A 13,733-nucleotide genomic window follows, 5' to 3' on the forward strand; every position below is an offset into this window, starting at 1 on the left:
GGACCGCGGGGTGCTGGCCGGTGTCCTCGCCGAGGGACCGTGGGGGGCCCTGGGGCGGCGGAGGGGTCCCTGCCGCGCGGCCCCCGGGCACTGCGGGGGCTCCCTGCGCCCGGGGCCTTCCCGGCAGCTCGCGGGGAAGGGGGGCCTCGTGCGAGCGCCCTGCCGGGGGCGGAGAGCAGCGCACGGCGGGTGCGCGGCCGGGCTGCGCCGCACCCCTCTGCTCTCCGGCGAGGCCGCGGAGGAGGCGGTATTCTAGTTGCCTGGGCAGGGGGGCCGTGGTCTTCCCCCATGGTGCCTTGAAATCCCTCTCTTTGCCCTTTTACGTGCAGCTGTTGTTACTCMTCAGCCGCGACTCCTGGTCCACTCGTGTCCTACTGCTGCTCCTTTACTAGGACGTCACCTGCTCTTTCAGTGGTGCTGATGCTGGAAGCAGTTAACGCTCACGAGACGCGTGCGTTTTTATCAGATCAGCTGGCTGCTTAGGTTAGAGTTAACCAGCAGTGAAATCCCATGCCTGTAGCAGCTCCGATATTCTGCCGAAGCTCAAGACTGTGCTTCGGGATAGACCAGGCTGAGCACAGGCTTGCCTTAATTGCCATTACGTGATGTTGCAGCTTGCTGCGGGGGCTGGGTACTCCACTGTTATGTGACAGACTGGGACCATGTGCAAAATGATAACCAGGCTAGATGCAGGTGCCCTCAGTCACGTTACATCCTTTCTGTCAAYGCTGCTTTTGTGGCAGGGGCTGTGATGCTCGAACCTAAACTTGCCTGGGAAAAAATGTGTGTGAATGTCAAGGGTGTGTTACGGTTACAGCTCTACTGTGCACATGAAACTATGTTGTCCCATTTTGGAAGCAATTAGACCGCCCTGGGCTTGAAATCTCCAGCAGGCAGGGGCACTTGCTTCTAGCTGGTCTTTTATTGGTTCGTCTCTCTTGGATGACAGATCTGTTATGGGAATTACTGAGGAGATGTCAGAAGCAGGCTGCAGTTTTGGAAACAAATACGCCTGTTGTGGTGGCTGCTTCTGAGGAGTTACAAACCACACGCACCAGCTGTCTGGAGCAGCAATATTTCTTGCAGCTTTTCTGGTCTTCTCTGAGCAGCTGTTGCACATCACTAGTTCCCAGCTGTGAAGGCAGCGTGTGCAGCCTGGCCAGCCAGCAGATCTAGGGCTGGTACTACACTTCCATATGAGAAACCCCCCTTCATAATCAGTGGACCTTCATAAAAATGCCACGTACAGCAGGAGGAATTGAGAAGCCTGGCTCCAGGTGTCCCAGGGTGGCCATTCATTTTTTAAAGTTTGGTTTAACCTCTGTTCAGTTCTGAAGTTTATAAGACATGGCTTGCAGGTGAGCCAACTGCAATTTGTGGCATCTGTCTGTAGTTCCAACATTACATTTTCTCGCAACTGGGAAGCAGCGAGCCTGGGACACTCCCTAACATGCAGCTGGGTGCTGGGAAGGGAGCGCGAATCGCGCCAGGCTCTGCAAGTTGGAATTGCGTTCAGTGCTGCCACCAGGCATGGCCTTCCTCTGCTGCTACCAACATGGTCTGCAAACACTTGCAGAGAGCCCCAGCTCTGGCTTTGGGGCAGCTAGAGAGGTCCTGGGAGCTCCGCTGCCCTCCAGCAACCCTGTAACTCCTCGGTGTTCACATGCTGAGTGAACGCCAGGGCATTAGTAAGATGGGTGTAACCCCAAGCAATTGTAGCTGTAGGAACTTGAGCAGTCAGGGAAAAGCAGAGATGATCTTGAGGGCCAGCATTTATGTGCAAGGTATTGAGTCAGTTGTATGTGCGTTGGGGGGGTGGGAGGGGAGAATAAACCAACATCATATAATATTAAAAGCACATGTTTGACCACCACGTTGAATTGTCATACAATTGTTATTTGAAAGACTTCACTTTGCAGGAAGGTACCTCCAAATCATTAAACTAACTGAAAAGGTTTTTTTTATTAAAAATTTAGCCTTTGGCTATTGAAGGAAGTTTAGTCATCATCTCCCTTGGCATGTGGTTTCCTCTGAAGAGTGGTGTTCTTTCTTTTCATTTTCTTGTGAGACATTTTAGTTCCTCTAGTACTCAAGGAGCAGTTGACTTGCACCTTGGRAACTTCTGTATATGCAGAAGCTGGGCAGATGTGTGATGTTGATATTGGGTTACACTCTGGTTGAATGCAGCTTCTGCGGCTCAGGGTCAGCCTGCCAGTTTTGAAATACAATGCTGTAATGTTTCTGCATAGTCTAATGACAAAGAGATCCCATTTGTAATGGCCATTTCCATCTTGCAGTTCTCATAAACAGTGTTGCCTGACGCTCCGTAGTTAGGAGACTTGCAGATGAGGGCTGTGTGGTGGCACTACGCAGCAAAGACCCAGCTGCCAGATGAACCTCGAGGTGATTCAGAACTGAGGACTGAAACATTTGGAGGTCAGTTCATGGTATGAAAGAAGAAAAAAGAACTAAGAGCTAGTAGYAACTCCTAGTTTTTTGCGTAAACAYTTCTTGCTGTGCCCCAGCAGTTAAAGGTAGTTAGCTCTTCCAGAGCTACTATAAGCACTCTCATCCTGTTTTTGCATCCATCTCTTACTCCTGCAAGAGGAACAGATCATGACTTTGAGCCTGAGCATGACTTTGTTCTGTTTTATGGTACTTTTTTTCTTACAAGTTTTGAAAACCTGACATAAAAGCTTCTTGAAGCTCTGCYAACCATTTGAGTTGCACAGGAGGCCTACAGTCCACAGTGTGAGGAGGACCTGGTTTCTCAGGTACCATAAAATGGGTAYGAAACTGACTGGAAAACCATTGCCAGGGAACTTAACAGTGGTTCCCTGTTCACCTGAAAGGATTTATCAAGTAAGTTCTTTGTTTTGGCTTGGATAATGGAACCAAGAAYRTGCTTATTAAATTTGCAGACGATACTGAGCTGGGAATGGATTCGAGAGCTTTGAAGAGCAGRATTAGAACCAAAATGAACTTGAAAAATTGACCAAATGGTTTGAAAAAAATACGATGCAGTTCAATAAGGAGAGACAACTACACTTAGGTAAGATCAACCGATTGCATGAAACCAGAGTGGGAGGAGATGGTTTGAGCCATATCCTGCAGAAAGGGGGTTAGGTAGCAGCTGACACACTGGCCTAGAGTTGGCAATGGTACGCTGTTGTGGTAACAGCAGACATCAGGCTGAGCTGTGCTCACAGGAAAGTGGTGAGTTGGGTTTGTGCTCTGCAGAGCTGGGCTAAGGCTTTCCGTAGAGCCCTGGCTCCCTGAGGAGGGTCTGCTGAGCAGCAAGAGTCATCAGAGACCTAACACTCAAGACCATGGTGGAAGGCCGATGGCATCCGGGTCATCTAGTTCAGCAGTTCACTTCCAGCTACAGGTTTGCGCAACACTGCCTAGCTGCAATGCAGTTCTTTGGCTTTGTAAGCAATACGAGTTTGGGGGAAGGTGGAGCCGGCAGCTTCAGCTGGGTTTCATGTGAGGTTTTGTCCTCGTCTGCATTCGTGCCTTTGGAGCCAGAATTCAGTACTGGTCTCCAGTACTGAGATTGAGGTATTCCACCCCTCGCACRGGGCAAACCAGGCAGAAGAGTTCTGACGTCAGCGATTGATCGTTGTCTGCCAGGTTTAACTGAATGCTCTGGGAGAGTAAGACTCTTTACTGTGGCTAGCCAAAAATCTTTAACTGCGATTGATGTTATACTGCTTATAGCTGTGTTGCTTAGTGATTGCTGTCCAGAGTGCAGCATCACAACTTGGCTCTAGACAGTAGCATGAGATAGCCTGTTCTAAATAGAGCTATTCGCCTATTACACAAAAGGCAACTCGCAGCTCTTCTATCAAGCCTCCTTCTCAGGAGGCAATTCTTCAGCTTTTTGCACTTGATGGAACTCAAGGTTTTCCTTGTCAGATGCTTGTTAAATCTCCAAGAATTATGAGTTACTCATCAGAGAGCAGAGCAGGAGAAAGAGGTGGACAGAATAGCCTGGGGGTTTTCCTTTAAGTTTCCAGGAGGAATTTCAAGGTAGCATCTCCATGATTTTGTCATGCAACTTTCCTGTGATTTCMGTCTCCTCTGGGTTTCTTTTTACAAGATAAGTTAAACTAAATGTGTGTTTTTAAACTCACTCTGACACATTGATACACGCAGTGTATAATGAGTCATCTTTGGTTTAGCTCATCCAAAATGAGCTAACCAGCATAACCTCCTTTCACCTGCCGTAGAGTCTGCGCGAGGATTTTACAGATTCAGCTCAGAATCCTGCATCTGTTTAATTTTTGTCAACCTGATCTCATTTCTGCTTGTGGACAGAGTCTAATTTATATTCATATTGGTGCCTAAGAACCAGACACRGATTTTAGTCTAGACCCTGGCTTTATTAGGTGAGTTTCTTTATGTATTCCTTTGCCTTTTTTCTCTCCTTCCTGTTATGTCTCTTTCACTAATTGCTTTCAGTTATCAATTTGTTCCTTGTCTTTCTGCGCTCGATTGTTAGCATTACATGACATTTCCCAGCACAGGGCCATTTCTGTAACAAACCCAGTCTGTTTATTTTCAGCTTCAGCGGTGGGTGCTCCTGGAGGAGGAGATTCCAGCACCAGCTTGCCCTGAACTGAGATGTGAAGATGGGAGCTCTGTCTGTGCAAGTGAAGGGAGCGGTGTCTGCTCTGTTCTTGCGTTCAGCCTGCAACAGTCTCTGGGATATTGTAGCAGCCTGTTTATTGATGACCTGCTTTTCTGAATGGTCGGCCACTGTTTTCGGGCAGAATACAAGGTCACTGCCTCAAGTTACCTTGGTAGAGCAAACAACATGCAGTTTGTTCACAAGCTTAAATTGTCCTGCAGGTCTGGTCTTTGATGCTTTGAGCGCTGTGTCCCCACAAGACTGTTGGGGCTTGCGTTTTTCCATATATGCTGTCCACAAGGGCAGCAGTTTCCTGAATCTGCTGGAAAACTCCCTTTATCTAGAAACTCTCAAATGGTTAATCTAATTTCATAAGAAACAGACAAAGTGTTTTCTCCTGGTTCTGGGAATTCTTGCTTTAACATGGGACCCCTTCACTTGGGAGGATGCCAAGGTGGATGGCAGCTTCCTGGCTATGAATCCTCCATTTGTAGTGTGTCTGGCTGTATTACACTGCACCGGAAGAGGCGCGGTGAATGTTTGTGGAAGTGATAGCCAAGTAGCTGTGAGACCCAGACTTTTAGAACAGTGGGCRTATTATAGCTTAAAAAGGCAATTTCTCTGCCAGATCTCATTGTGCAAGAGGGTTTATTCTTTAGCCTTGCAAAGATTTCACTTTGTTGGTTCCTTTTTCACTGGATCTCCAAGCTTGGGAAAGAGACTGCAAAACTGCAATGGAAAATTAGTGTTTAGCTCATCCGACTTGCGTTACCACGACAGAGCTCTGCTGTGCTCAGGCGTCCAGCTTGCGTGAAAACAACCAGCTGGCATTCCCTTCCTGTTTAATGCTTCCAGGCTGACCTATGGAAGACATGTATTAGAGCTTTCCCTGTTTGTTTGTTTGCTTGTTTTTTAATGTTTTGAGCACTTTACTAAGCTACATGATATGTCGCAAGCTGCACAGTGTAGAAATGCGATGCAGTGCTGGGGAGCAAGCGCAGGCTCACTTTGGGTGTGATACTAAGTAAGGTATTTCCTTGCATTGCCTGCAGAAGAAAAAAATTGTGTGAAGAGGCACATTCTTTTCTTGTAACAGAGGTGGTTTTAGGGCACCGAGTCTTCTCAGAACATTATTATGAAACGATCACCAGGGGTACAGCTGAGAAGTTAAAGACTGCATATATCCTGTGAAACATAATACCTTTCCGTTTGAAGCTGCTTCTGCCTGCCTGCCAGGGAACAACCCCCTTCCTGTTCTTGGAAAACAAGGGCCTGGCTAAAAGGCTGAGCTAATTGGACTCATGTCCACTAAGAAATGTTAAGTGACATTACAGTTAATACATTRCCAGATATTGTATCAGCGGCTTCTGTAACTCTTTGCCTGTCTAACTGCAATAGTCTTCCAGCTACAGGAAGAAGTTAGCAAGAAGCTGTCTTGGAGATGACGGGAGAATACTCCTCTATGCTGTGGAGCACGAGAGATCTGAAAAAGCATGTAACTCAGTTTCCCGTTTGTGTTTGCTTCCTGCTGAAATAGGAGGACTAATAATTGTAGATGGAGCTGATCTCCCAGTGTAAGAACGGCATTGCTTGGAAGCCAGCAAAGCGGACAGGAACTTTAGCTGAAGACGGCCAAATGCGTGAGTATGGTGGGGAGGTGGGGAAGGACAGATTCCCCTCCAGTGCCCAGCCTGGATCTGTGCTGCCTTCGCTTCTTCATTTTGACCTGTTGCAGGTGACTTAATAAATGTTGTCTCTCTCGTAAGGGCTGTCTTGTGTGGCTGCTCTCTGCTAATGTTATAGTTCTGCCTTCTCCGCACCCACTGGCTGCCCTCTCTGCCATCCCGCAACTGTGAAGCTCCCACAACATTGCTGTCACGTTGTTTTACTTGCACGTGTGTTCTTCCTCTACTCTGGCTCCATCTTGCCTCCTTAGATTAGAAGTCCCGCGGGGCCAAAGCTGACTGTCTGCTCTGTTGGTGTGGCGCTTGGCTTGCTGAGGCCCTCGGGCACTGTGGTAATAAATGTGATGGTGCATAGCAGGGTGGGGAGGGCCTGCTGCCTTAATCTGGCTGAGAMACTGGAGCTCAGAGCCCTGGTCAGAGCTGGGGAGCTGCAGAGCTCCCTCCCTGCCAGGAGTGGAAACCTAGGACTGGTCGCTGGTAGGGTGCCCTCTTGAGACCGCCTAAAGGTAGCAGCTGTGTTCGTTCACTGAATCAAAAACGTGGAAAATCCAGACAGTGTCTTTCAGTTTTGCTGGCGTCAGATCTTAGTCTTAAATGTGTCAGAGGATTTCTGGAGACTACCTAAGCTCTACATGCAGTCAAATCCAATGGACCATTAAAGCCTCAGGTATAGTATTTATGGGGCAGAAATAGGTATTTTCACAGGAGCTCAAATGTTCTCTCCTCCAGCACTGATTTGCTGGCTTTTTGGTGGGCTTAAGGGTGGTTGGTTTACAATATGACCCCTCCAGTGAGTGACTGGTGAGGCAAAGGAGATGGATTTCCTATATGGCTTCCCAGGGCAGAGCTGGTGTATCACGGCCTAAGATGCTGAAGCATGTACTTAGAACAAATCTGGTTGCTAAAAAGTGCTTAAACTGCTTWAAAAAACTAAAATAAAACCCTGATTTGAAAGACAGTAGCATTCTGTGTGTTGTCATTTGCCATATTGGATTATAACAAAGTTTCCTGACTTTATAAGGTACTTGGGAAGAAAAAGTAGCCTTTGGAAAATTGCCATGTGAAGAGAGGCCTATGGAAGCGAGGAGGGCGTTGAGGGATGCGTGTAAGAGCAGCGCTGGGGCTGACTTCCCTGGCGACTGGCTTGGCGCWCTGTCTGCTGGAAGGGAGTCCCAGGGCTACGGCCAGAAGTGCTCCGGGRCCGCCTAGCCTGGGCCGCGGCGAGACGATCCCATCTCTCGGGTGTGGATCTTGAAAAGAGTTTTCAGTGTTTGTTATTTATGCGGTGCTGCAGCTTTTGTAGCGCAGCTTTTCCGGTGTGCTAGTGCCACTTGTGAAGATGCGGTGCTGGGGTTAGCGCTGACTGTGGAGAGCAGCGGGGGGCTGCCGGCAGTATCGTTGGGGACATGGGACTGGCCAGTACATACAAAACCACGGATGAGCATCAGCCCAGTGCGGTGCCTTTGGCTGTGTCCAGCTCCTGGTCCTTCAAAGGGAGGCACCGCAAGTAGCGGGAAGGAGCAATGTAAGCCCCATGTCGTGCCTTGAAGTGTGGTGGGTGCTGGATCACTCACGACTGCACAGCTGCTGGCTCTTCTCTGCTGCGAGTGGCAGCACAGAAGATGTCCAGGACGCTGCAGGAGATACTCCTGCCATTTCAGACTTGCCAGACAGTAAATGTGATGGTCAAAATAAGACCCAGAGGACTTTCAGGTCCTGGGGTAGACACAGACTGTGGTGGTGATCTGTGCTGTCTAGTTGCACGGGGGACCCCTGGATAACGGGGCATAATTTAAAAGACAAAAAAGAAAAGAGAAAAGAAATCCTGTGCTTTCAGCTGAAGCACTTTTCAAATGGCCTTTTTGTCCACACCTCATCAAACCCAAGGCAGTCAGATTGGTTTTGATTTTAGTTTGCTTTTGAGTTGCCTTAAAATCAACCAAGCTGAAAGAGGCAAAGTCTGGCTTGTCGGCATGTTTCTTCCTGCGCTGACGCAGTGGGTGCTGGGGAACGTGCAAGTCTTGCTGTCTGAAACAGCAGCTTAGGGACTCTCGGAGAGGTGCTGTGCGGCGGGACCCACGGGGCTTGTTCATCCACGAGTTCAGAGGAGGAGCTGTGTTCTGCCCGGTATTGCCCAAACCCTCCCCCAAATAGCAGCAAGCAAGGAAAGGCCCAGCTTTCTCTCCCCGTGCAGGAGAACCTGCATTTGAACTAGACAAGCTTCATTCTCGGGTTTTTGTGAGGCATCTCGCAGAGCGTTGGGAGACGCACTGAGCTGGAACAGATGGTCTCTGCTCCTCCTCCTCCTCTTGGTGCATGCAGGACCTTGTCCTGCCATTTGCAGAAGATGCAGATGTATTCAGGAAGCCGACTTATTAAGTTAAGCAAAGGGTGAGTCTGGGGCAAAGCACTGCCTGCCAGGAATGAGCTGTCCTGGGATGGATGGCTGTGCATTGTCCAGCAAATGGGGCCTTGACGGAGCTGCTAGCGCCCAAACAAATCTTTAACATCTGTCCCCCTGCGGTTCATGCCATGGGATATGGGGCTTAATTCCCCTTTTGAGAATGGAGGTTTCCCAAATACCATAAGCAGTGCAACAAATGGTGCCTCTGAATTAACATGAAGAGTGAGACAGACTTCCTCCTCCGAAATTAGGACRTCTCTTCTGGAACCGCCGGGGCTCAAAGCAAGAGAGACGGCAGCAATTGCGCCGCTGTCAGCGGCATCCCGCCAGGTAGCACTAACCTGGGGACAAAAGGGACAGTCAGAGCTGGCAGGGTGCTGGGCTCTTATCCCACCGCGACCTTGAGGATTGGGGGGGGAAAAAATCCTGTCCCTATTCAAGGGACAGAAATAAAAGCAATGAGAGGCGCAGCGCATCGGGACGTGCCTCTGGGGGAGMCCAATGGCATTAGGCAGCTTCTCAGGACAGCGCTCGGAAGCACCGTCCCTCCGCGGTGCCGTAGCCCGTGGGTGTGTAGCCAGGCCTCTGGTGTTCTGATTTTTTTGGCCATACTTAAAGGTTGTCACAGAAGCATCTAAATTATTACAGAAAGGATTTTCCCGTGTGAAAACTATTCCATCAGAAAATTCCAGCTGACGTCGGGATGGCAGTCCAGGTGGAATACGTGGTTCGCAGGTTCGTGGGCGGTGATTTACGGGGTTCGGCGTGGAGAGGAGACCCTAGCCTCTTCGGCCTTATTAAAAGCAGCAGCGAGATGCCGTAAACCCCCCGCGGTGACGAGGGAGGCTGGCGTGGCCCCGCTCTGGGGAGTCCCGGGAGCGGGCAGGGGCAGACGTGCAGCCTGAGCAGGGAAACACCGAAACCTGGAAGTCCTGCCTGTCCTTTGGGGCGAGCGTCTTACCGCCCGCTAACTGCTCTGGGTATCTGCTGTCCTCGCCTTGCTCCTCCCTGCTCAGAGCGTCTCTGGAGGTTGTGACCATCCCTTGTCACTGCGAGGATGTTGAGACATCAGGGGGGGTCCGGCTGTACGCAACAGGTAATAACCCACCAGTTTTCTAACCTTGTCTCACCCTCTCTCCCTTCTGTTTCCAGCAGCAGCAGGATAACATAAAAACTAACGGTTTCCTAATGGGACAGCTAAAATCTCAGCGCGCTGCTCTCCTCGGCCTCCTCCGGCGCTCGCCCCGGGGCGCGCTCAGCAGCTTAGAGGYAATGCACTGATGCACGCTCGTCCGATTCGGCATCGTCATGCGGCTCCTTCCGAGAGCGCTGCCCATGTTTGCTCCGGCCGTAACCCTTTCCTCCACGGCGCCGTTGCATTGCACGCCGGGCAGAGAGCAGGAGGGACGTGGTYACGTGTGGAGCCAGAAACAGGCCAGGCTGGTTCTGTGTGGGCTTTGGGGAAGGTGGAAAGGCAGGTTTTGGGCCATTTCAAAAGGAAATCTGTACACGTGTAGGGAAACTGCGGCTGTACCTGGCTCTCCAGTTCTGGATGCGGGTTTCCCCCGAGCCCTTCTTCCGCATGGAGGCAATGCCCTTGTTGGGTGTTCTCRCATTTGGAAGTACAGCACAGAGATCTTGGATGAATTGCGACACATTGGACCAGTGTTTGCCCGGCACTGTGGGTCTGTTTTATCTTCTCTCTTTTTTTTGTTGTCCAGGCAGGATTGCAATAAAAATGTGGTGCTGTCATCTGGATCAATAATTCATTTTAAAGACTTTAGAAGGTTTAGAACTGTGAGATTTGAGGAATTGCCGTGTTGAAAGCAGACTTAGGGCGGCTGGGTTGGGGACTTGCATGGCAGAGTTTTCCTAATTTTGCAGAATCCCAGAGGAGGTGCTTGTGAGGCAAATGTTTGTGCAGAAACGCAAACAACCTTTTATTAGGGAAACACGTTTTTAAAAGTTTGCTGTAGTATAAATGCTTCATATGCACAAAGATGCTCTTTTTTCAAAGGAAGATTTAACGAGCGCTCTCCCGTACCCTCCTCCTTGTGCCGGCCGGATGCCTGGGTGTGCCGGGGTGCTGCCTCGGGCTACGCGGGGCTTTGTGTCCTTCCGCACCGTTTTTCTAAGCCTCAGAGCTGGCTGGGTTGTGCCTCCGCTCACCCCTTGCTGTGCCTGCAGCTGGGTGCAGCAGTGTCGATCCTCCAAACGGGACTGTTTTGTTAGATTTCSTGCCAGTTAAACTCTCCCGCGCTCTGATTTGAGTGACGTTTGAAGAAGCGCCAACCGTTGCAGTGCCCCGTCTCAAATACGGGGAATAAACCGAGCACGGATTGCTCAGCTGCGTGCTGCTCCGTGCAACCTTTGCTTTGCACGGCGACGTCCGGATTGAACCGGTGGCCAGGCTGATCCGGGCTGAGCGGGGCGCAGGCCGTCTGCCGGCTGCGTTTGGGCACAGAGGCCGAGCTGTTCCTCGCTCCTGTGAAGTGCCGCAGGGACTCCCTTCCCGCTCTGTGCCCTGACTGTCCTCTGCGGAGCTCGGGGGGGGGGGGATTGTTTGGAGAGGGGGAATTACTGGCAGATGCACGCCATAAATGTTGCTGCTGAGTCTATTTGGTTTTGGTATTTGGAGGAAAAAAGAAAAAACCTCCTGCGTGCGCAGCAGGCGAAGCTGGCGGAGGGATCAGCCCTGCGYGCGCCCCGGCGCAAGAGCGTTAGCGGCTCTTCCAACTCCCCCTTGTGTAGAAGGTGCAAACTGCTGCCCGGGGGCGCAGGGTGCCCGTGAGRGGCCCGGGGGTCTGGGGGCACAGCAGGAGGGAACTGCCGCGCTTGCGTGGGGCTCGGCTTGGTACTTTGCCTGGGGGACCTGGCCTGAGGAGCAAAGGTGGGGAAAGGTTGGGTTTTCTTCCCGTTGGCAGGGGTAGCGTCGTGGCAGCTGAGTCCTGGTCAGCTCGCTGCATCTAACGCAGTCGCCCACGCACCCCTGCCGATCGGCTCTGGTCCCTTCGGGGGGCTGATTGCTCTCGTCTCGCTGTGGCGGTGCCGAGGGCTGGGCCGGCTGCCCTGCTCCGGAGGCCAGGCAGCGGGATCGTTCCGGAGTCGCCGGCTCTCAGGCTTCGTCGAGGGCCGGCTGCGGTGCCGGGGCAGCTGCCGCAGCCCGAGCCTCGGCCCCGGCGGTGGCCGGATGAGGTCTGCGGGCGACGGACCCGTGAAGAGTGCGCTGGGGCCCTCGGTGGGTCCGCTGCAGGGCTCCAAACTTCGGCGGCCCCCAGCCAGCATCGTGCCGGGATGCGGGGGGCGCCGGGCTGAGCTCGGCCGGCGAGCGGCCCCTCGGCTCGGTCCCCATCCCGCCTCCCCGCCTGCCTCCGCGGGCTGCCAAAGCGGCTGCTCCCCTCTCCCAAGCGGACCGGGTCGAGATGCCCAGCTGGGTGCGTGCCGCCACCGGCGCGGAGCTCGACAGCTGAGCGGGGCCGCCGCGGGCAGCACCTCCCCTGGCTCGTAGCAATTCCCCGGYGGCGTCCAGCCCTGCCGGAGGCGCAGGGGAGGCCGGGGCAGCTGCCACCGGCGTCATCGTAGCATCAGGAGCTCGTGCTTGGGCGCAGGGGCGCCCTGCAGAGCCGAGCACCTCGTGCCCGGTGGGGAGCGAGAGGGAGCCGGCAGGGGAGAGGTGCCCGGGAAACCGCCCGCCCTGGCAGCTTCCCTCTTCCCCCCCCACGGATCCCCCTCCGCCAGAAAGCCACCGGGGCCAGGCGTGAGCCCGGCCGACCCAAAGCCGGTGCAGATCGCTGCATTAGGCTGCTGACACCAGCCGCCTTCAACGCTCGGCAGCTCCTTCCGCGCTAAAGGCAGCGGCAGTTTCATTTCCAAGCCCTGCTGCCCTGTTTTGTGGGGCCGGGGAGCTGCACCTTCGGCGCGTTGCTGGTCCTATTGCAAGGGGGGGGGGGGARGGGGGGTGTTTTGCAACCAGCTGCACGTTGCACCGGTCCCGGTTTGCATCCCACCCTCGCTGCGCCCGGCAGCCCGTCCGGTTCCGCAGTCCTGCTGCCTTGCCCTTCTCCATCCTCCGGTGTCCGCACGGAGCCGGGTGCCGGGGCTCGGAGGGGGGGGCCGGGCCGGCGGGGCGCGGAGCACCGGCCTTATCGGCCCCTGGCCGGGGCGCAGATGTGGGGCGGGGGGGCCGGGCGCGGTGCCGTATCTGCGTGCGCGTGGGGGGCTGGTGGCGCCTCGGCCCCCGCGATAACGCCGCCTCGTCCCCCCCCACCCTGCGCCCTGGCCCCCGTCTCCCGCCTCTGCCCACCAGCCGCCCCGGGGCAGCACCGGGGGCTTTGCCCCCCCCCCCCGGCCCACCTGCCCCCGGGCAGCGGCGGCCGGCGAGGGGGCTCACGCCGGGGGCTTTGCTGCGCCCGCCGCGGCTCCCTGCGGCCCCTCCGCGTCCCCAGGGCCGGGGCCCACACGGAGGGGGGGGGCGCGGGCAGGGCGAAGGGCCCCCGGCCCCGCGGGCGCGTGGCTCTGCCGATAGCCCGGGTGGGGGCGGCTCGGCGGCCCCGCGAGCCCTTATCTGCGGCCAGGCACGCTGCCCCGGAGCGGCACGGCCCCGCGGGAGGGCTGTGGCACCCGCGGTCCCCGCGCCAGCGCTGCGGTCCCCTCCCGGGGGTCTCTTGGGCCCCGTGCGCCCCGTCCAGCCCAGCCAGAGCAGGGATGGTCCCATGGGGCTCGCCCTGGGGCGGCACTGATGACCCCATGGGGCTTGCCCCGGGGTGGCACCAATGGCCTCGGGGTGGCACCAATGGCCCCATGGAACTCCCCCCAGGGTGGCATCAGTGGCCCCGGGGTGGCATTGATGGCCCCATGGGGTCACCCCAGGGTGGCACTGATCACCCCAGGGTGGCACTGATGACCCCCTGGGGCTTGCCCCGGGGTGGCACCGATGGCCCCATGGGGTCGCCCCAGGGTGGCACCGATGGCCCCGGGGTGGCACCGATGGCCCCATGGGGTCGCCCCAGGG

General features: G+C 54.4%; 1 long non-coding RNA gene across 3 annotated transcripts; it reads left to right on the forward strand.

Annotated features, from left to right (window-relative positions):
• Positions 1-82: 82 nt before the first annotated feature.
• Positions 83-7,276, forward strand: LOC112960686. Of its 3 annotated transcripts, none has more exons than XR_003251826.1 (2): positions 83-483; positions 2,298-7,276. It is a non-coding gene; the product is annotated as an uncharacterized LOC112960686 (long non-coding RNA). The 3 variants fall into 3 exon arrangements; XR_003251827.1 differs by having other exon boundaries at positions 83-451; XR_003251828.1 differs by lacking the exon at positions 83-483 and adding an exon at positions 1,182-1,358.
• The last annotated feature ends 6,457 nt before the right edge of the window (positions 7,277-13,733 follow it).

This window comes from Apteryx rowi, unplaced genomic scaffold (genome assembly GCF_003343035.1).
Source record: "Apteryx rowi isolate R43461 unplaced genomic scaffold, aptRow1 scaffold_99, whole genome shotgun sequence".
NCBI classification, from domain to species: Eukaryota; Metazoa; Chordata; class Aves; order Apterygiformes; family Apterygidae; genus Apteryx; species Apteryx rowi.